The sequence below is a fragment of the Haliotis rubra genome, unplaced genomic scaffold (assembly GCF_003918875.1).
Source record: "Haliotis rubra isolate DU_JTF1 unplaced genomic scaffold, ASM391887v1 Scf237, whole genome shotgun sequence".
Classification (NCBI taxonomy): Eukaryota; Metazoa; Mollusca; class Gastropoda; order Lepetellida; family Haliotidae; genus Haliotis; species Haliotis rubra.
This window is the reverse complement of record NW_025766414.1, coordinates 306,635-330,566: the sequence shown is the minus strand read 5'-3', so window position 1 is coordinate 330,566 and position 23,932 is coordinate 306,635.

Genomic DNA, 23,932 nt, shown 5'->3' with positions numbered 1-23,932 from the left:
CAAATATTAGATCTAGCGAGTTCGCGCCATGCTTGTGATGAAATAGTAAAGCTGTCTGTGGGTTTAATAAGCTTAAGGGAAATAACTAAACTTTGCAACTTGGAACATATGCTTCAACTCGTGTCGAAAAACTAGACATAGAACTAAGCTAGGCCACTTCTATAGCGCTGAATTCCACGCAGCACCGACAAGCTCTAAGCGCTTACAACATAATGGACGTTATAACCCCCGATAGCTTAAGCTAGAATGACGAATACGTTTAAAAGTTAATGCTATTTCAAGAATACGTTAGAAAGTCAATAGAACCACCGTGTCGATTTTAACATTACAAATGTTTCTAATCGACGTCACAAGATTCATGAACGATGTCGTGTATGTCAGCAAATAATATCTATTGTAAAGATCTAGTCAAATCTCTTTTATTCCAGAATGACTACATAGTACAAAGTCAGATAACAATAATGCCATACAATCAGACACTTTTTATTATACAAAAGCACCGTGGATATACATACCAAGTTAGCGGATATTACTTGTATTGTGAGTGTTCAAACATTCATGTGATTTATTTCAAATATCCAAAATCGGATTTGTAAAGACAACCACTTTCAACAGTCGGGTTGTACATAAGTTTAATTGAAGCTTCATGAAGCAAAGTACGTGTATTGCTGTGCTTTCGCTTCCAATTTTCTCAATAAGTCTCATGTTTATTTACATTTGTCAATGTTATGTATACAGCCACCATCAAATGTGAGTATGAAATTCACTCATCTCACCGGAGAAGCTCATTAAAACGTCTCATTATTAACTTTGAGTATTCCTGTCACAGGCAACAATCAATCTGATCTCGGGTTTCATGATGGCATGTCGGGAGCTTCTATACTTCAAGTGTTTATTGCCATAAATTGCTTGACAGATTGCAGGAATAAGGGCGAACTAAAGCGTTATGTCTTTGTTACCCGGTACACAGAAGAGAAATGGCCTCACTCTTCAATACATAACTTGGTGCAATTAACTAAGTAGGGGCACTACATATTTTGTGAAAGATTATTGAAAATGTACTGAAAATGTGGGGTAGTTGTCATCCTCTATGTATCCGAGTGATTTACGTAGTCCAACTGTCAGTTGCAACCCTTCAGTTTAACAGGTTTATAGCAGATACGCTTAAGCTTATGATGGGCGTTTCATCAACCTTGCCAATAGTCAAAATATTCATTTGTTAGTAATGATTAACAGCTATGGTTAAACCTACGCTATCGATGTATCGAAGTATATTTTCCACATGTTAGGTAAGGTGTATTTATTTTAACGCACACTTTTCATTATCTTAGAGGGGCGCGGGGTCGCCTAGCTTTCAAAGCGTTCGGTGGTCACGCAGAAGACCCGGGTTCGAATCCTCACTTATGGTCTCACCACAATAACATCTTATGTCGAAGACAAATGTTATTGCCACATTTTATCCCTTGCAGTATAAGACTTAGCTTCTGTATGTAAGTGTTTGCTGGATCAAATTCCGATTATTCAATATGTTGGTGGGGTCGTCTTGAGCTTCAAGCGTTCTCTGTCGCTCCAAAGGCCGATTCTCCTCACAGATGTGTGAAGCCCAATTCTGGTGTGCCCCGCCGTGATATTGCTGGAATATTGTTAAAAGCGGCGTAAAACCAAACTCGCTTAGCTTAGTTGTTTCTGGAAATGTTGTTGATTATATATTTGCATCTATATATTGTCCTAAGGTATAATTGTCTGATGAAGCAGAGGCCCAAAAACCAACACTAATCGTAGAATTCTAGAATAACTATATGGTGCGGTGCATAATGGCAGTACACCGTCACATTCCAGACCGAAATTAATAATAATTGTACAGTTCGGTTACTTCATATCATATGTTTTTAAGGAAAGGCCTGTTGGAGATTTCCTGAAAGTTAATAAAAAGAAGAATAACTTCCAAAACGATTTCTTGAAAATGTAAAATTAGTCAGTTCAAGTTAAGGTAAAAGCATTACTTTAGACGTCTCACTCATTCTATATCCAATGACGCGGGGGTTTTTTAAGGAAAAGTAACATCTGATTTATGTCACAACAATGGAGAGGGGGTTTTATATGACAGCTATTATTACTGAAATTCGATTTTGAAGATGCTGGAAGTAAATCTTCGGACGAATGCGGGTCACAGATACAGGAAATGAGTTTGTTGTAAGATGACAGTGATCTAAAAGTTCTTGATTTGAAAGTCTTCTTATTCAGCGATTGGATAAATAATCAAAATGACCAATACAAATGATAAATGACCAAAAGTGGCAAGTGTCAGCATGAATAAGGTGATATCATACCACTTGGGTCTCTTTCAGACATATTATCTTCATTTAGACACAGAATGTCTACTTCCTCTTTTTCTTCTCTTCTTCTTCGTCTGCTGCCGGCATTGAGCTGCAACATATATCTCCTTCCTGTCTTCTTTCTTCTCCTCCTTGGCAAGTGGTGAGGCCTGAAGTTGACCTAACTCTGACAAAGTTTAAGAAATCAGAAACTAATGAATTACAATATAAACAAGAATGTAATCAATTAAAAACTAATTATGATACATACAAATCCTTATTTACAGATGGGTCCAAGGATGGTGGCGCGGTGGCATGTGCCACTGTCACTGGATCCAGAACAATATCTTCTCGACTACCAAATAACAGCTCTATTTTCACAGCAGAAGCTACCGCCATATTAACAGCTCTTAATCATATTAATAAACACCGTAAATATAAACAATAAATCATCTTTTCCGATTCTCTTTCGTCTCTTCAGGCTATTAAAAATCTTTCTTGTAAACATCCACTTTTATTAGAAATTGTTGAATTGTATAATGAACTTGCTACTGGCCAATGCAACATCGTCTTTTGTTGGTTACCCAGCCACGTTGGCATTTCTGGGCATTTTTGGGAAATATAATGGCTGATCTTGCTGCCAAGGCAGCACTCTGTGACACCACTTCTTATTCCATACTCTGATTACAAAGTTAGCATCGGAACCTACATCCGTGATCTGATGCAAAAGAAGTGGGACACCCAAGTAGGTATTAACAAATTACATGGAATAAAATCCATATTGGTTACACCTACTTGGGTTGTCAGTCCAGATTTGAAGAGGTCATTATACGACAATGTCGTATTGGCCACACAAGATATACTCATGAATACCTATTCAAAGGTGAGGATCCTCCGTTTTGTATCCCTTGTGATGAAATAATCACGGTCAAGCATGTCTTGCTTGACTGTGTTGAATACTCCATCACAATGGAAAACTATTTCAAATTACGAACTATGAAGGATCTCTTTAACAATAACAGTTCTCATTTAATTATTGCATTTTTAAAAGAATTAGATTTGTTAAATGATTTGTAAATAGATAAATATTTTATGAATGGAAGTTTAAATTAGTAACTAAGATTGTTAGTGGCTGTACCCTCAAGGGGGGTTGAAGTATTGTAAAATTATTGTCCTCCTGAGGGGGTACGTAAGTCCCAAAATTTTCAAAGTCAATTTGAACTTACCAGGATTTTTAACGTAGTATTCTTGTTATTTTAATTTTGGCTAACATTTCTTACAATCGCCAGCAGCTGAAGAGATGGTGTAAATCCAACTAGGGTCCATGCAGGAAGCAAAGGTACTGTAAGTCCCCATGGTCCCTAGTATGGTGATCTACCTTCAGATGCTGGCGATCTATAGCCCGTGTTTTATATGGTAGTGTCTTCTTTAATTACACTGTTTTAGCTTAACATGCTAGTTTTATGTTCATATCTGTGATACCCTTGTAATTTTACTGTCCATCGTCGACAGGTTTAACTCTTCACAATGTTTTCATTTTTGTATTGTATAAATTGTTTTCGTTACGATATGGCTGAAATATTGCGGATGTGACGTTAAATATTAACTCACTCACTCACTCTTCTTCTCCTCCTTCTTCTTCTTCTTCTCCTTTATGTTGACGTTATAATTCTGCTATGTAAGAAATCAATCAATTGAAAATCTGTTTGATGTAATTGATACCTCTCTCATCTCCAGTATGCATCCTACTGTCAGCTATTCAGTAAGATTCGTGAAAACCAACAAATCGCTGTTATACTGGCTTTAAAGATTTTACTCAGGCATTTGATTTTGGTGATGGAAAAATATTATGTGCTTATTTAAAAGCTCACTTAAGGTAAAGTAACAATATTTAACAAACGAAAAGATAGTTAACTTAAAGCGTAGATGGGAGGTTTTTACCATGGCGGTATGTTGAGCGCATTATTGTTTATCCTCTTTATCAATCAGTTTGTGTTTGAAAAAGAGACAAGTAAGTGCTAGGTAATCTTTGTAACCTATTGAAACAATAATGATATTGCTAATTCCAGATGATTTTTTGCTACTTGCAGACTTATTACTTGCCCAGAATATTCGATATTTCTCCTTCAATGAAGGTAAATATGGACAAATCGATTTTTGAGAATTGTTGGAAATATTGGTGGGAAAATGGTTTTGTAAATCAACGTCAGTAGCTTTAAAATACCCGGGAATCACATTTGCTAGAAGGTTAATCTGGTCCAAAGCCAGTACAGGCATGGTTTCCGATATTTGGGGCTTTAAATTGGATTTCGTATGTCAGGTTGTTACTATTTCAAACTGGCTAGATACTGCCTTGTATACAATTGTGTAAACATTAACGGTCTTACATCTATGTTTAAACAAAGATGTGTAGATGTAGAGAAAGAATTGGGATTTTTGAAATTACAATCTCCGATTTTCTCGCAGGTTTAATGTTTATCGCTCTGAAATACAAATTAATGAGAAAACCAATGTTAATCAGCTTCTCCTCTACTGCGACCATTGAAGTTAATTGTTGAGGACGAGTACCAGTTTGTTTTTCTCATCATAAGTTAATGGAATTGATTCACTCTAGACATCATTTTACAATCAAAGGTCCACTTTGTATCTCGATAATGCAACACCCCCGAAAACACATATCTTAATGTCTTGTACTTTGATCGACGAGGCATCCAATACTGTAATAAAGAATCTTGAATCCTGATGCAAGGTCTCTGCAAGCTCATCGGTGTAAAGATGTCACTTGAACTAACACATATCGTATGTCAAAATACTTCACTTTTGTCACTGATTTTTAATTGTGATTCTGCTACAGTTTGTGTTGTTTGGTATGAAAATGTTTAGATTTATAAAGACGTTAAGTTCAATGAACGTTTAGTGATAAAACTGAATACAAAGCTGACTTTACACGCACCCACACACAAACACAGTATAAATGCACTTCTTCAGAGAATATGTGATATATTATTGTGTGTCGTTTATATGTCAGGACAAGACTTTCCAGGCTAGTCTCACATGACTGCTTTGCTACACGTTATACTGTTAGAGTTAGTGAATTACATTTTAAAGTAATCGGGCAGTATTTCAGCCATATTTGTTCTGCACACATGGAAAATATATGAAGAGAAACAAATAAAGGAACACAGGAAAATTCATGCGTTCCTTTATTATTTCCCAGTTTCCATCACCACAGCGCTATTCAAAGCTAGTGATGAAAACTAGAAAATATTAAAGGAACACTTGAATTTTCCTGTGTTCCTTTATTTGTTTCTTTGCGTAAGCATGTAGTTTCAATAAAATCATCTGAGGGCAATAAAATAACTTGATTACCACAGAGGTTGAAATCTAGTATGTAGCCATGAAAATGTATCACCCTACCAAACAATACAATATAGATCGCCAGCAACTACAGTCCGTTTGAGTCAGAAACGGACCGATGATTTGCAAATTTTATCATTGTACAAAATTGCCACATAAATATAAATAGTACACATGTTTATCATTTACTAATACCCAACAGCTTTCTTATATTTGAAAATTTTCCGGACTCCACCAAAAAAGTTCTTTAAGAAACTATCATTAAAATTTTGACACAGTTCACTATTTGTTACGAGGGAGGAGTGCAGAGAAAGGGACAGCCAGGTGTTAGAGAAGCACGTGTACAAGTGCCCACCAAGTTATTGATTCATTAGCCTGTGCTGTGCCGTCTCCATCCTTTCTCGCACACCTGGCTGTCCCTTTCTCTGCACTCCTCCCTAGGCCTCGTAACAAATAGTGAACTGTGTCAAAATTTTAATGATAGTTTCTTAAAGAACTTTTTTGGTGGAGTCCGGAAAATTTTCAAATATAAGAAAGCTGTTGGGTATTAGTAAATAATAAACATGTGTACTATTTATATTTATGTGGCAATTTTGTACAATGATAAAATTTGCAATTCATCGGTCCGTTTCTGACTCAAACGGACTGTAACAGTAGATCACCTTACCAGGGAATATAGGGACTCGCTGTCACTTTGCTGCTTGCATGGATCCCAGCAGGTTTTACATCACCCGTCTAGCGGCTGGCTATAAATATCAGTAAAGTCAGCCAAATTTAAAATATAAAGACAATTATACCGTTACCAAAACGTTAATTTATGCCTCTTAACACGCTAGGAATGGAAAGGTTGCACTTAAATACAGAATCTGCCAATATGTAGATGTATTCCCCGTTGGTTATAACAGTCCTATCAATCATCTGCATAGGGTCATATTTATACATGGTATTAGATTTCCCACAAGAATGCACTACTGTTTAAAAGTCATCTTTCATCTGAACTACATGCAAGTTTTCCGCTTCGTGAATTTGTAATAGCATAAAATGAGCAATACGCAAGTAGTTTTGTTATGTTTATGCCTCTTGGGTATCATGTTACATCTTTAATATACTTAAATATCATTAATTGTACTTGGGATCACATTTTATGTGCATTCAGGAATAACGCATGATATATTCCCATTATTTTCTTTGCGTGTGTGCGATCAATCAGGACTAACAGAACCTTTTTATGGATCTTTATATCACGCAGAAGGAATATTAATTCCGCAGTTTTCCAGCATCATTTGATTACTCTTCTCTTTGTCTGCGATAAGGTTTACGAATTCAAACAAAAATCTACATACGTTTAACTTTTTAACACTTTTTTCCCTTATTAACAGTCTGTTTTATCACTGGTATTTTATGTAATTATCTTCAGTATTAGTTTATATTATAGAAAGGGGTTGAATAACAATTAGTATCACGCATCTACCACTCACGTCCAGAAACAACTGTAAAATCTTGATGGGTTTCTTGTAAGTATGAAAAACATCTGATGTTTCGGTCTGATGGATTGTTGTAAGTCTATTTTGACAGTTAATCCGGGTATCTTCAAGTCTGTTTATTACAAGCGCTTCAGGAGGTATATGTCTGCAGATGTTGACCATGTAACTGATGTTGGGTGCATATTGTATTTATGTTTTCTAACGATCGAACATGTCCTAAATGTGCCGGTATATTACACCACCAATGTTATATATAACACATAAATATAACATATTTGCACATCGTATGTTTATGCTTTATCCAGTACAACATGCAGAATAGCATGTAGTCTTTTTTGGATCAATTATGTTATTGTAAACAAGCGTAAAATAGCGGTGAAATCTAATAAATCAAGTTGTGCGCAAAATGAGTAAGGACGTCCTGTCCTACAAGTCGCGCACCATTTGATCTAAATCTGTTATTGAAGGTATTATGCTTCGTCATTATGTTTCGTGAGTAGGCGAATGTAGACCATATATACCATTGTGGTGAGACCATATATACCATTGTAGTGAGACCATATATACCATTGTAGTGAGACCATATAAACCATTGTAGTGAGACCATACATACCATTGTAGTGAGACCATATATACCATTGCAGTGAGACCATATAAACCATTGTAGTTAGACCATATATACCATTGTAGTTAGACCATATATACCATTGTAGTGAGACCATATAAACCATTGTAGTGAGACCATATATACCATTGTAGTGAGACCATATATACCATTGTAGTGAGACCATATATACCATTGTGGTGAGACCATACCATTATACCATTGTAGTGAGACCATATATACCATTGTGGTGAGACCATATATACCATTGTGGTGAGACCATATATACCATTGTAGTGAGACCATATATACCATTGTAGTGAGACCATATATACCATTGTAGTGAGATCATATATACCATTGTGGTAAGACCATATAAACCATTGTGGTGAGACCATATATACCATTGTGGTGAGACCAAATTATAATTGTAGTCAGATGGTTCCCAACGTTTAGGTGCTCCTCAAAATATTGTCAGACATCGTCTCTACGAAAACAAACGAAAAGTCTGAAACTATCAAGACAAGTTGGACCACCTTCAACTGGGAGGTAAGGCGGTACTCCCTGAAGATTATACGTGATGTTCAAGAGCATTAAAGGATTATTATTGAACAGTATATTGCAAAACGATCACGACACAAAGATAAAATGAGTGGACGGGGGCAGACATGAGTTAGTTCCGCTGATGTCCATGACGAACACATAGTATTCCTTAGAGTCTCACAGAACCTGGGCAGATCATCCCATGGTTAAGCTGCGGGTCGGAGACATGTAGATTATGGACGACAAGTACGCTGGTAAGGTTTTTATACCTCCTAGACGTGTTTAGACTGGAATGTGAAAATGATGTTTTGTGATGATAGTCTGTGTTTATGTGTATCCGTGCATTGTCATTTGAGTTATGGAATCACAGAATGTGTGTTTTTGTCCCACCTGACTTATTGAAAGACAGATCTGGAGTTATCTTAATGAGACGATAGATAATAAACGCGACAAAACGTTTTCAAATTATTCCTCAAGTTTTAAGGGAAAGTTATAGTCATCATTGGTTCAGATGGCACTGAATTAAATCCTTTTGTAATTATAGAAAAACACAAAGTCTAACCTCTCACCGAGAGGGTATTTTCTATTATTCTGTTATTTTTCATTTTGTCTCCAGTCCTGTTTTCCGTTCACGTGGTTGTGACATAGATAATGGTTTCGCTCATTTTCATAACTGAGAGCTCTGGTGCCGCAGTTTCACATCATTTTGACAGTGAGATCTGACACTAAATGTGGGTCGGTTACGGTATCGCCATATTGTATCATGATTGTTATTCTAATTGTTGTGCTAACTGAATGATGCCAAATGGAATGTGACATGTATTATACTATCCACGTTTTTGAGTCGGACAAACAACAGGTGCCTAAGAATGTTACCAATGATGAGGTCAAGTCAGCTCCATAATCATTCTAAATTTCAGTTTGACCCGGTTAAAAGGGCAAGCTGCTACACTGCGTCAGGTTGTACACATTCTTTGTGTTGCTGGCAGGTTGGTACGCCATTCAAGCTGATAAATAATGGTTATTATATCATGAAAAACGTTGTGTTAGGGACAATTGATTCCGTTTTTGAGCAACCTATACCCTTCACGTAGGATTGACCACTGTTGCAGCTAGATGACTCTCTTTATTGCTCTCGTCTACTGCGCTTCCTTAATAATCATTGTAGACAACATATTGGCATACTGGAGAACATTCTGTGCATGCTTATGACGGAATCGCACAGTGGTTGTGTACGGGTGTTGTCATTTTATGTGTTTGCAGTGGAAAGTGGACAAAGGAACTGAACAGTCCGACGAAGAAGCTAATGAGTATAATTCTAACGAGTATATTATGTATCTAGTGGGATGTGTTGTCGGCTATTATATATGTAATAGATATAAATGTGCATACAATGAATCGTCAGTTAATATATTTCCATGTAACATGTTAAAACTCCTCTGGTATAATGTCACAAGTAAAAGTACCAATGAAAATATTCTAAAAGTATAAATACGGGACAGAATAACTATTTCCTAAATTGTACGAATGATTGTTTGTTCTGTAATAGTTGACGATATTAGGAACGCATTAGAACCGGTAATAGAGAATGACAAGAGATGGTGAGCCAACTATTTTGAAGGACGAAAAGAGTAAGATGGATAATTTCAAAACTGACGTTTGTGGAACAGTAGTGGGTAATACCGCCCCGATTTGTCAATCATTCGTTCACTCCAATATACACATTCTGCATGAGTCGCTCAATGGCGCATTGAGGAAGTCTGTCCCAGTCCTCCTTCAAGGTCTTCCCATGTTCAGCCAACGTGCTCAGTACAGGATGTATTGACGGAAACGTCTCCCTGTCATGTCCGCGGTGTGCTCAATAGGGAAACGGTTTGGATTGCTGGCCATAACATATGGCAGAATCTCGACCAACACGCCTTGAAAACAGCTCAACAAATGGTGTCAGACAAGCCAGACGAAGATTAACCGTCTCTCACGAACTACTCCATAGCAGAGTCATTACCTAGTGTCCATTGTGTATCTTGTCATGTTATTATAAATACGTTTTGCTCGTGAGGGTCTAACAACTCAAGGGGTCCACCTAAAATACACGTTGTTCAAGTTATGTGATGTTTGACGTCCTACTATGTCTCTTGATCGTTAATTTGTTTTATGACATTTCACATTTTGTATATCTTATGCAACGCTTGTGTCCCCAAAACAACGAGGCATTTGCAATATGTAACCAACAATCTCTTGGGCACCCAAATGTGCTGCGAACTTTGCATCCGCATTCTGCGTTTCAAGTTTATAAAACGACCACCCAAATATACACCTGTCAATTTAGTTGCATAGTCTTGCACCACAATGAACAAATAGGGTATTCTATGGCTACTAACATTTAGTACTTACGTATTCAGACATTATTTTCAAACATTCGCCTTTCCGTATTTTTGCTTGGAGATTTGAATCGAATCGTCAATCATTGGGAAAGGGAGAGATGTAAGAAATCCTTACCGTTCATTTTAAGTCTTCTCTTTTTTTATTTTCAGTATATCATGTAGAGAATTTCGGGGTCTGCGTAAAAAACAAAGTGGTTACTTAGCGAATATGCCATCGTAGAAAATGAGTCTTACCAGGTTTGAGAACCAGTGATTGAATGAATTGTGGGTTATATCATTCGTCATGATATTCAAAGGGTAAGACCCACACCTTCACCACAGTACAAAATTTCTTTTCTATGTTCAGTCGCTTGCGTTAATTATTGCCTGTGATATTAACTTTCCTATCATTCCCAGGTCGCGGGGATACAGCTTGGTTATTATTCACGGCGACCTAAAACATTTCACAGGCGCCTTGCCTTTACATGAGACTCAAGGCAAGGTATTTCTGTTTCTTTCCCATCACAACACGTTTCGGCATAAACATGTCTGATCCAGACATACAGTAAGGCGGAATTGTATATTCCAAATACAAAGAGAATATTTACTTTTCTTGGGGTCTTATATATAAACCTTTCAATATTTTTACGAATATGTTTGTGCCATATTTGAACACCAAATGTTTAACAATCCGAAGGAACATTATCAATTTATCCGCCGGTCATTTTAATAATATGCTGACGTAACGGTGTCGTGCAGGGCTACAAAACAATGTTGAGTAACAACTGTCATCACGATATGTATTTGTCACTGTTTCCTAAATTTACTTTACACATACAGTGTATTTGTACTTGTGATATCTCCTGGAAGCATACAACTCTGCTGTTTACAGGACAACGACGCAAGCATCGATTCATGATCTTCTATAACAGCTGCAAGGAAGACTCCGTCCTTGGGGATTATACATTGTGGGTAAGTGCATGTTCCAATAATGATACGTTCTTCGTGTATATTAATGTGACAGTTCGGTAACGCGAAGCAGGTGGCGTTAACGTCCTCCTTCATCGACCGCTCATATTTGGCAGACGACACGAACACGCCATAATTGCTCCTGGGGAAATCACATGTCATGGGCAAGGATTTTAGAATGTTTCCAGAAGCACTGTTTTAAGTACATGGATTCTAAAATAACGCTAGAGTATTGAGAAAAAGTCGTTCCACAAATAGAGTCATCAGACTTGAGTGGACTGAGGCAGCATAAGAGCCTTGTGACGCACATTTTATCGATGACATTGTTATTTTTTCCATAGAGTGTAAGACCTCATAAGACCATACTCTGATCAATGCCCTTCCTCTAATACTGCTTCTTGTATGTGTTCTAAGGGGCTTGTGAAACAGCGTCTTCTTGAGTTTCTTGAGTGATATGTTATTAAAATGACCGGCGGATAAATTGATAATGTTCCTTCGGATTGTTAAACATGTGGTTTTCCAATATAGCACAAACATATTCGTAAATATATTGAAAGGTTTATATATAAGACCCCAAGAAAAGTAAATATTCTCTTTGTATTTGGAATATACAATTCCGCCTTACTTTATGTCTGGATCAGACATGTTTATGCCGAAACGTTTCGTCCAGGCAACGCGACGTGTTGTGATGGGAAAGAGACAGCAACACCTTGCCTTGAGTCTCATGGAAAGGCAAGGCGCCTGTGAAATGTTTCAGGTCACCGTGAATAATAACCAAGCTGTATCCCCGCCGCGACCTGGGAATGATTGGGACATAATAGACAATAATCAAAGCAAGCGATTGAACACAGAAAAGAAACTTTGTACTGTGGTGAAGGTGTGGGTCTTACTCTTTGAATATCATGACGAATGATATAACCCACAATTCATTCAATCACTGGTTCGCGAACCTGGTAAGATTCTTTTTCTACGATGACATTTGCGTTTAGTAACCACTTTGGGTTTTTAACGCAGACCCCGAAATTCTCTCTTCCGAAGGTAATCACAGGCAATTAATAACACTGTTGCGTAAGTGAGTGGGTTGGGTTCAACGTCAATTTTAATAATATTCCATTTATATAAGGTCGTGTAAATGTCAACCGAAGAACACCTTAAGGATGCTAAGGATGTTTTAAACCCAGTTTTAGTCGTACTTTTGCCCACTTACCTTTATCAGGTATTTAACCTTTACTCTGTCAGTAGCAGTGAGGTAGTCTAAATGTTCTTTAGTTCCAATCAAACTGTAAGGATAAAGTAAATGTATCATTGTCAACATCTGTTTCGATATTTGCCCTTGGTGACAATCGCTGTAGCTGCAAAATGTTCAAAACGGTAAACAGTGATATTCTGACGGTGTTGAATATTGTTACCGGGAGGGATTACGTAATATAACATTGACTTGATGCAATCAGTATGAATCGCAGGCAACCTCGAAATTTAGAAAGATAAGTTTTGTGTATATTTGGTATAAAACTCATAATGTCAACGCCTTGATTATCTGCCGAAAACCCGTGATAAAGATTATAGAATTAATCACGGAGGAAAGTAGCAAGGTTATGAGATTATAATTATATCCTGGGAGATAGGTGAAACTGAATGACCAAGAAATGTGAAACCTTCCTAATGGATTTCGGTTTTATAGCCTGTATTATCATCCAATAACGAAAAACTGTAGAATTGTCCATCACCCTAAAACGCCTACCTATACGTTTGTTGGTTTACTGTTTAATGCCGCAATCAACAATTCCCCAGCTATACGACAGCGGTCAGGACTAGATAGTCCAGTGATCAACAGCATGAGCATCGGTCTACGCAATTGGGATAGGATGACATATGTCAACCAAGTCAACGTGCCTGACCACCCGGGTCCCGTTTCAGAAAGCTATCGTAGCGTTATGACTACCGTAAGTCTATGCTACAGTATAGGAGGTCCGACAGTCGTAGCGCTACGATAGTTTTATGAAACGGGTACCCAGATCCAGATAGTCGCCTCTTGCGAGCATGGGTTGCTGAAGATCAATTTTAATCCGGACCTCACGGGTATGAACTACATAAATAAGAAAGACCGTTAAAAAACAAAAGAGCACAAAGTATGGTGTCACACGATGTTAAGGTAATAAGGGTTTATAGTGGAAAAACGGATAGTCAACCGTAGTTGGTTTTGATAAATAGAACAAAGAGCTGCCATAAATAGAGAAACGATTAAAAAATAGCAAATCAACACTATTCTATGTAGAGTGGTTCTTAACACCTGTCGGGGCGGTCGGGTAGCCTAATGGTTAAAGCGTTGGGTCGTAACGCCGAAGTGAGTGAGTGAGTTAATATTTAACGTCACATCGGCAATATTTCAGCCATATCGTGACGAGAACATTTGACCTTTAAATAGAGTATATATACAGATATTAGAAAAACCTGCCGACGAAGAACAGTAAAACTACTAGTGTATCACAGATATCCATTTAAAACTAGCAATGAAATATAAAATATTGGAACTAGAAATGACAATACAATATAAAAACAGGCTGTAGATTGCTAACGACTGAAGGTAGATCACCATACTAGGGACCATGGGGACTTACAGTACATTTGCTTCCTGCATGGACCCTAGCTGGATTTACACCATCCCTTCAGCCGTCAGCAAGTTTAGACAAATTAGCCATAAGTTAAAATAACACATATTCTACGATTAAAACTAATGGTATGTTTAAATTTAGTTTGAATGTTTTGGGACTTACGTACCCCTCAGGAGGACAATACTTTTACAGTGCTTCAACCCCTGTGAGGATACAGCCACTAACAATCCCAGCTGCTCAATTAAACTACCAATCATAAAATATTTAGCTATTTACAATTCATTCAACAAATCTAATTCTTTAAAAATGCAATAACTAAATGAGAACTGATATTATTAAAAGATCCTTCAGAGTTTTGGATTTGAAATAGATATCCCTTGTGATGGAATATTCAATGCAGTCAAGCAAGACATGCTTGACTGTGATCCTTTCATCACAAGGGATACAAAACGGAGGATCTTCGCCTTTCAATAAATATTCGTGAGTATATCTGGTATGGCCAATGCGACATCGTCGCATAATGACCTCTTCAAATCTGGACTGACAACCCAAGTAGGTGTAACCAATGTAGGGTTTTATTGCATGTAATTTATTAATACCTACTTGGGTGTCCCACTTCTTTGCATTAGATCGCGGATGTATCTTCTAATGCTGGCTTTATAATCAGAGTATGGGATAAGAAGTGGTGTCACAGATTTGTTGAGGGCTGCCTTAGCAGCAATATCAGCCATTGTGTTCCCAGAAATGCCAACGTGGCTGGGTAACCAACAAAAGACGATGTCGCATTGGCCAGTAGCAAGTTCATTGTACAATTCAAGAATTTCTAATAAAAGTGGATGTTTGCAAGAAAGATTTCTAATCGCCTGAAGGCAAGAAAGAGAGTCAGAAAAGATGATATATTGTTGATATTTACGGTGTGAGTTAATATATTTTAAAGCTGTTAATATGGCGTTAGCTTCCGCCGTGAAAATAGAGCTGTTATCAGGCAATCGAGATGATATTGTTTTGGACCCAATGACAGTGGCACAAGCTACAGCGCCACCATCCTTGGATCCATCTGTATATAAGGATTTATATGTAGTATATTTATTTCTTAACTGACTAAATTCTTGTTTATACTGTAACTCATTAGTTTCTGATTTTTAAATGTGGTCAAAGTTAGGTCAACTTGGGGCCCAACCAGTTGCCAAGGAGGAGAAGAAAGAAGACGGGAAGGAGCTATCTTTTCAAGCTCAATGCCGGCAGCAGACAGGAAGGGCTTAATTCTGTGCCCAAGAGGCGGAACAAGAGAAGGTTTTTGTTGTAGAAATCCTCATAGAGGGATGAAAGACACAGTTATATGCAGGGTTAGACTCATTAGAAAATAGTTTAGTAATATATTGTAAAGATAATTTGATACGGCGTTGTGCAAGAGATGGCTCATCTGCCTCGACGTAGAGACTGTCAACAGGAGAAGTTCGAAAGGACCCAAGACAAAGTCTCAGACCTTGGTGGTGGACAGAATCTAAAATTTGTAGGTTGTTTTGCAGGCTCCACCATATATGATGGAGCCATAATCAAGTTTGGAACGTACCAATGATCGATACAGATGTAAGAGGGTAGCTTGATCCCTCCCCACTTAGAATTTGAAACGACTTTCATCAAGTCAAGTGCCTTCAGGCATTTAGTTTTAGGGATTTAATATGCGGCAGAAATGTTAAATGAGAGTCAAAAATTAGACCCAAGAACTTGGCCTCCTTAACAACTTTGATGGGAGTGCCATTTAAAGATAGTTCTGGGTCGTTATGGGGTTTGTATTTACGGCAGAAATGAATACAATTAGTTTTGGATTTAGAGAATTTAAATCCGTTTTCCAGACACCATTTATGTATTTTGTTTAAACACAACTGCAGTTGCCGTTCAATAGTATGCATATTTTTCCCACGACAAGAAATATTAAAATCATCCACAAATAATGATCCATCGATTGAATCAGTTAAAACCTTGGATAAACTGTTGATTTTAATACTAAACAGGGTGACAGACAAAATACTGCCTTGTGGGACACCCTGATCCTGATTATAATGATCAGACAGGGTTGAACCCACTCGGACTTGAAATTGTCTATCATTTAAAAGTTGATATAAATAGAGGCAAACGGCCTCGTAATCCCAAATCATGTAAATCTCTTAAAATGCCATATTTCCACGTTGTGTCATATGCCTTCTCAAGATCAAAAAAGATAGACACAGCGTGTTGTTTATTAATTAGAGCGTTTTTAACAAACGATTCCAAACGCACTAAGTGATCGACAGTACTTCTGTTTTTACGGAAACCACATTGTATATCTGTTATGAGGTTATTTGTTTCCAAGTACCAAACAAGTCGATTATTGATCATTCGTTCCATGGTTTTGCAAACACAGCTAGTTAGTGAAATAGGTCGATAATTGGACGGATCAGTATGATCACGTCCAGGTTTAGGTATTGGTACTACTATAGCGTCACGCCATGAGGGAGGAAATTTACCTAATGTCCAAATTTCATCAAAAATATTTAAAAGAGTTTCTAGGCAGGGTTCTGGTAAGTGCTTCCAGGAGTTGATAATGTATGTTATCAGCACCTGTAGCAGTATCATGAGCTTGCTCAAGAGCAGTATGGAGTTCATAAATAGAAAATGTTTCATTATAATCTTCCCATTATCTGAATTGAAGTTATTAGTTTTCTTTTCTTGTTGTTTTGATATTGTTGGAATTTGGGCACATAATTAGAAGAGGAAGAGTGTTTAGCGAGAGTTTCACCAAGTTTATTCGCAATATCTGATTTATTGGTAAGTAATTGATCTCCATTTTAAGATGATGGACACTAGATTTAGTACCTTTACCTTTAATTTTCTGGACCATGTTCCATACTTTGGACATGGGAGTTCGAGAATTTATTTTGATACATAATTTTGCCAAGATTGGCGTTTATTCTGTTTAAAGACACGCCGCGCTTTAGCATTTAAAATTTTAAATTTATTCAAATTATGCACCATAGGGTGGCGACGGAAATAATGTTCTGCTTTTTCCGTGCCTTCCGAGCTTGTTTGCACTCATCATTGAACCATGGTTTTCGAATGTGTGGAATTGCAGAGGACTTTGGAATACACTCCTCAGCTATGGTAGTCAGTTCATCAGAAAAACATGTGATAGCATCAGGAACATCAATAAAACATTCAGGTTTAAGTTTGTCAGCACACAACGTTTCATATAAAGGCCAGTTAGCTTTATTAAAATTCCATCTTGAGGATGGAGGAGCATCAGATGGGCTTACACGTTTGAGTATAGTAGGAAAATGGTCACTTCCACAAAGGTCATCGTGGACTGACCATTCAAATTCATTTAGTAAGTTGGAGTCAGTTATTGACAAATCAAGGGCTGAATATGTTCCTGTACCAGGATGTAAATATGTATCTGTACCATCATTATATATACATAAATTATTATTTGAAATAAATTCCTCCAGAATTTTACCTTTAGTGTTTGCGGTCGCACTGCCCCAGAGTGGGTTGTGGCCATTCAAATCACCCATGAGTACACATGGTTTGGGAAGATCATCATAAAGTGTTTGAAGATCAGCCTGCATAAGAGTTGATGATGGCGGAATGTACAATGAACACAGAGTAAGTGCAACGTTCAAGGTAATTCGCACTGCAACTGCTTGGAGATTTGTTTTGAGTGTCACGGGGCTGTGGATAACACCACGTCTTACAAGAATGGATGATCCTCCAGTGGCCCTATCGCCTGTAGGAGAATAATAATGATATGTGTTGAAATGACGAAAATTTAAAGAATCTGTCTGCTTCAAATACGTTTCTTGTAAGCAGATCGCTGACGGTTGAAACTCCTGGTCCAATAGATGTAGTTCATGTAGATTAGTTTTAAGGCCTCTACAATTCCACTGAATAATGTTCGAAGAAACTATTTCTTCGGGGGGGTTTATTGGGGATCTTCCCCCTTGCCTTTCTAGAGGGCGACACGCTATGTGTCCTATTTGGGATGTTTTCGGACACATCCATGTCCTCCAACGATCCATATTTATTGAAAAGCTGAATTTTGTTTGTAGATCCTTTTGGGGCTCTGCCACTTTGACATTTTTGTGAAGATTCACTTCTTGATTTCACTTTGGGATGTGCGATTTCTTTGACATTTGTTTGAGAATCAGATATGGATTTAGATTGAGTTGACTTACATAAAGATGCATCCTGAACACGGGTTGACTCCGGAAGAACTTCTGCAGTTTGAGTGGATATTTCAGGTGAGAGAGTCTGAGGGGAATCAGTTTTAAGCCATGTCAAATTGGTTTGACAGCTTGCAGATGTTGTAGTTACATTGACTGTATCAGAAGGAGGTCTAGATTTGGAAGCATAAGTTTCAGGTAGTTCAGATGTTTGTACTAGTTTTTTGGCTTCTGCAAAACTAATGTCTTGCGTAAATTTAATTTTATTAATTGCCATTTGCTGTTTCCAAATGGGACAGTCTTTTGAGAAAGAGGAGTGATTTCCTTGGCAGTTGGTGCATTTTTTGAAATTGCTATTACAGTCATCTGTCGTGTGAGTTTTCTCACCACAGTGAGCACACGTAACAGATAATTTGCATGTATTGACACCATGGCCGTATCTTTGGCATTTAAAGCATCTTAAAGGATTTGGGATGTAAGTAGCCACACTGATGTTACAGTAGCCAGCCTTTATTGATTTTGGAGCAGTAGGACGGGAAAAGGAAAACAGGTACGTGTTTGTTTGAAGGGTTTCATTGTTTCTACGAGTTGTGAATCGCTTAACATAAGTGACACCTTGATCCTTCATCTCTGACACAATATCGAATTCTGTCATGTCAGCAAACAAGTGATCACGGTCTCGCACTATTCCTTTACTGGTGTTAAGGGTTCTGTGTGCTGAGACCGACACAGGAATGTTAACAAACGAGTCAGTCGCCATCAGGTTCGCGGCTTGGTGTTTTTTGCTACATTCAACAAGTAGAGCACCCGAACGCAAGCGTTTGATGTTTTTGACTTCGCCCGCAATTCCTTGTATTCCCTTAGATACCGCAAAAGGGTTTAATTTCAGTGGCGTCTTATCCAGCGTCTCAATGACGACAAAGCGTGGCCAGTAATCAATCGATTTGGTAGATCTGTGGTCTGTTTCATCAGGATCAATGTCAAGTGGACGTTTTGTTTTTTTGTTGGGGGGTTTGGTAATCCATGGTTAATGTTTATATGGTTCATCATCCGAGCTCCCCACCCACCATGGAGTATCACAAGGACAATGCTAAAACAAGCGGGTCTCCGACTTGCAGCACCAAGGATACTCGGATGATATACTCCAGCAGAAAAATTAAAAGATTAATAATTCCACCAGATTGGCCCATGAGCCACCGCCTTCTGGGTATAGTACTCTAGGCAAATTACAAATGTGAAATATTTTCAAATTCAAAAACATAAACATATAAGCCAAGTCATTTCAGAAAACATGTTCCAAAGTGTTTAAAACGTGTGTATCAAAATATACATACACAGGGCTTGGCATGACCAGCCGATTGATAGAACCGGGCCAGTTCTACCACCCGTCTAGGTGAAGTAAGGGCCGAAGTGGTGTGTTGGGCAAAGGAACACTGTTCCTGGACCCAGTGCCCTCAACCACCAGAATCCCGTCCTCCACCGACACAGGGGCGCAACCCACGGCAAACGGGTTGGTGGACCTAATATCCCCCCGGGTCCACAACGGGGGTCGAAGGGCGCTTGGCGTGACCCAGCACCCACCACGAGGAGGTGGCCCTTCATGTTGAGGTGCCCTCAATTGGATTTTTTCTCAACTGCCATTTGCTCAAGTAATGCATCAAGACTCAGCAACAGTCATTTGCTTTTTCACAAAACCAATTTGAATGCAGAAAAGGACAAGCTGGGAAAGTCTCTCATCGGGAAAAGCGTGCTCGGTTTCACGCAGTGACGATGCATTTGAAGTTTTTCTCGGTTTCCTTTTGTACAGATTGATGTAAACAGCTGATTTTAGCATCAAAATGTTTAATTACAATTGAATGTACAAATATGTTTAACACATATATAATCATTTCCACATGTTCTCCTGTTACATATCCTATAACAAACTGATAGTAAATGGCGATGTCTATGCTTATGATTGGGGTAAAAAGTCCATCGTCAAGAGAGGGACACGGCAACGTCCCGTTGACGACACTCGGGGTACAGCCGACACACAGACCTCTGGGTCCGGGGACAGGTTTCCACATAGCAGACGACAAATCAACTCCGACGACCCGGATGCCCGAAGTGACAGTGTCCATAAGACTAAGGGGTGCGGCCGAGGCCAGTCTATTGAGCAAATACAGATAAGTAAAATACCAGACTCCGATTTTCTAGAATCTATTAAGTTGTTTACATGGAATATTAACGGAGTTTATTCTAAAATCCGGTCAGAAAAGAATAATCTGATACATTTGTGCACAAATTATAATATCATATGTTTCATAGAGACTTGGGCCAAGAACGCTGCAGATTTTGAAACCTTGTTTCCAGATCACACCTGTTTCCAGTGTGTGAGACAACGTCGCTTTGAACGAGGACGTTACAGCGGGGGTATTGCTGTCTACGTCGCCAACTCCATTGCCCACAGTTTAAGCAGACTGCATACTGAATGGACAGATTGTGTATTCTTTCTCCACACCAGCCTTGATAAACAGGTTATCTTTGGATTCGTATACGTCACAAGTTCAGAGGCATATGTTAATACCTATCAAGAAGTTTGTGGTATGGACCTGTTGGACAGTAGATTACTGACCCTATCAACAGAATACCCATCAGCTACTTTCCTCCTTTGTGGGGATATGAACGCACGAACTGGTAGTGAGCAATGTTTCATACAAAACGATGACACGTCGTATTTGCCACCCGACGAATTTGAATATGACAATGATGGTTTTGATATTTTACGATCTTCTAAAGATGTGATAAATGATGAAGGAAACAATATGCATATCCTGAATGGGAGGGCTGGAAATGATAGATCAGGGGATTTCACGTTTATAAGTCAGCAAGGAAATAGTGTCATAGACTATTGCATAGTATCATCTGATCTATACACAAATATAATTGATTTCAATATCGTATCTAGGAGTGAATCAGACCATTTACCACTGACAGTGGAGATGAGTTTAACCTCTGACACAGGTATACCACGTGACTCGTCCCACTCACTTGCACACGCACCTCTTGCGAGGGTAGAGCACGTGGACAGGTTTGTGTGGAGAGACAGCGTGCGTGGTGAGTTCCATCAGTATCTATCTAGTGTAATTGACAAATACTCATTGCATTTCTATGAGCATTTGAATAAGGACATAGATAAAGCCATACATACATTCAATGAATTATTTAGTGAGTGTTTTAACGCTGTGAACTCATATAGTTTAAAGCATAACAAAGTTGACAAGCTGAATATCAACAACACACAATACAAACCTCAACCGCCGGGTTCGATCGGGAATGTGAACAACTTAAACGATATAAGTATAAGCTTTTGAATAAATTTAGAAAAACAAATAACATTGTGCATTGTAGAAAATACCTTGAAGTTAAAAAACAGTTCCAGAAATTGTGTAGTGAAAAGAAAGCTGAATATGATAAAGATATACTTGATGACATTATTGATGCAGCGACCGATAAGAATTGTACACGATTTTGGAGAGTAATCAAACGATATTGCTATGACAGTGCTTGCTCACACGTTATTTCACCTGAGACGTGGAATGAATATTTTCAACAACTTCTAAACCCTGATAACGCAAATAATGACATTGCTGAACATATTTCTGATTTCTTGTCTAGTCACAATATGGACGATTTTGAATTTTGTAATAAGAGTGATATTGAAATTGCCAGCTGTATAAGTGATCAGGAAATTATTAATGCTATTAAAAAGTTGAAATGTGGTAAGGCACCGGGGGAGGATGGTATACCCGCCGAGTCAATTAAGGAGGTTTCTAGACTTTTGCTGCCTTTGCTAAATAGACTATTTAACCAAATCCTTGAGACGGGATGTTTCCCGTCTTCTTGGAACTTAGGATTAATAGTACCTTTATTCAAGTCTGGTGTAAACAGTGATTCAGGGAATTACCGAGGTATCTCAATATTAGACACAATAAGTAACGTATTTCTCTCCATTATAAATGACCGTATACAGTCGTGGGTAGAAACACAACGCCTTATCTCTGAATCACAAGCTGGTTTTAGAGAGGGATATTCCACCAGTGACCAAACATTTATTTTACATTCAGTTATCCATAAATTTATTAGAAAAAAGAGAGGTAAATTCTATTGTATATTTGTAGATTTCCAAAAAGCGTTTGATTCAGTGAACAGAAACAAATTGCTCTACTTGTTGTTGCAAAGAGGTATTCATGGTAAAGTCCATAAACTTTTAACAAATATTTACAAGAACGTTAAAGGCTTCAGTTCGGTGTAGTAAAACAACTATGACTGGCATGTTCAATACATCATGTGGAGTGAGACAAGGTTGTATATTGTCACCAGTATTAATTATAATGTATATTGATGAACGTGTAAGTGAAATAATGAAATCTGACGACAGTGGCATATTTATTGATGAAACCCTAAAAACATTATCAATGTTGCTTTTTGCTGATGATGTAGCTATATTTGCAGATTCTGTTATCAATCTCCAAAAGAAAAAGTTGGGTTTTTTTAAGAAGGGAGGCTTCTTATCGAAGTATGAAAAATGGTTTATTAATGGACAGTCCATTGAAACTACATCTTATTATAAGTATCTTGGTATTGTATTCTCCTGCAGAAACATGTTTTCAAAAGCATGTGAGACACTTTCCCAACAAGCAGAATAGGCGCTCTACCCAATTAAATGTTTTATCAACAAAGTACAAAATCTGCCAATTGAGGCAGCATTCAAGCTGTTTGATGGCAAGATTAAGCCTATACATTTATATGGGTCTGAGCTTTGGGGCTGTGAAAAACGTAAACAAATTGAAAAAGTTCATTCAAGTTTTTGTAAATATGTATTACAGATTGGTTCTAGGGCATCAAGTAAAGCCGCACTGGCAGAATGCGGTCGTTATCCTATTGAAATATATGCCTATATTAGCTTTCTGTCGTTTTGGATGAGGATTTTACGGCAACCGCCATATAGATATACAAAGAAATGTTATGAAATGTTAAAAAGACTAGATGATAATGGAAATGAGAACTTGGTATCAAAAGTGAGAATGTAATTATTTAGATACGGTTTTGGTTATGTATGGATAGCACAAGATGTTGGTGACGAGAAATGTTTCTTGGAGAATTTTAAACAGCGTTGCAAAGATATTTATTATCAAGAGTGGCATCAATATATAGCTTTTTCCGAATCCTTGACGTTCTATTCAACCATAAAGACTGACTATTTTCTTGAAAAATATCTTTTAACTATTACTTCAAAATATTTACGGAGATGTTTGACAAAACTTCGTTGCAATGTACATGATGTTAATGTTAATTCGTGTAGATACTCCAAAAACTATGAAACTGCGTTTTGTAGTTCCTGTGTGACTGAACTAGAAGATGAATTCCATATTACATTAGTATGTCCTCTTTATAATGAGTATTGTGCTAAATATTTACCTGAATACTGTCGTAATTACCCTCAT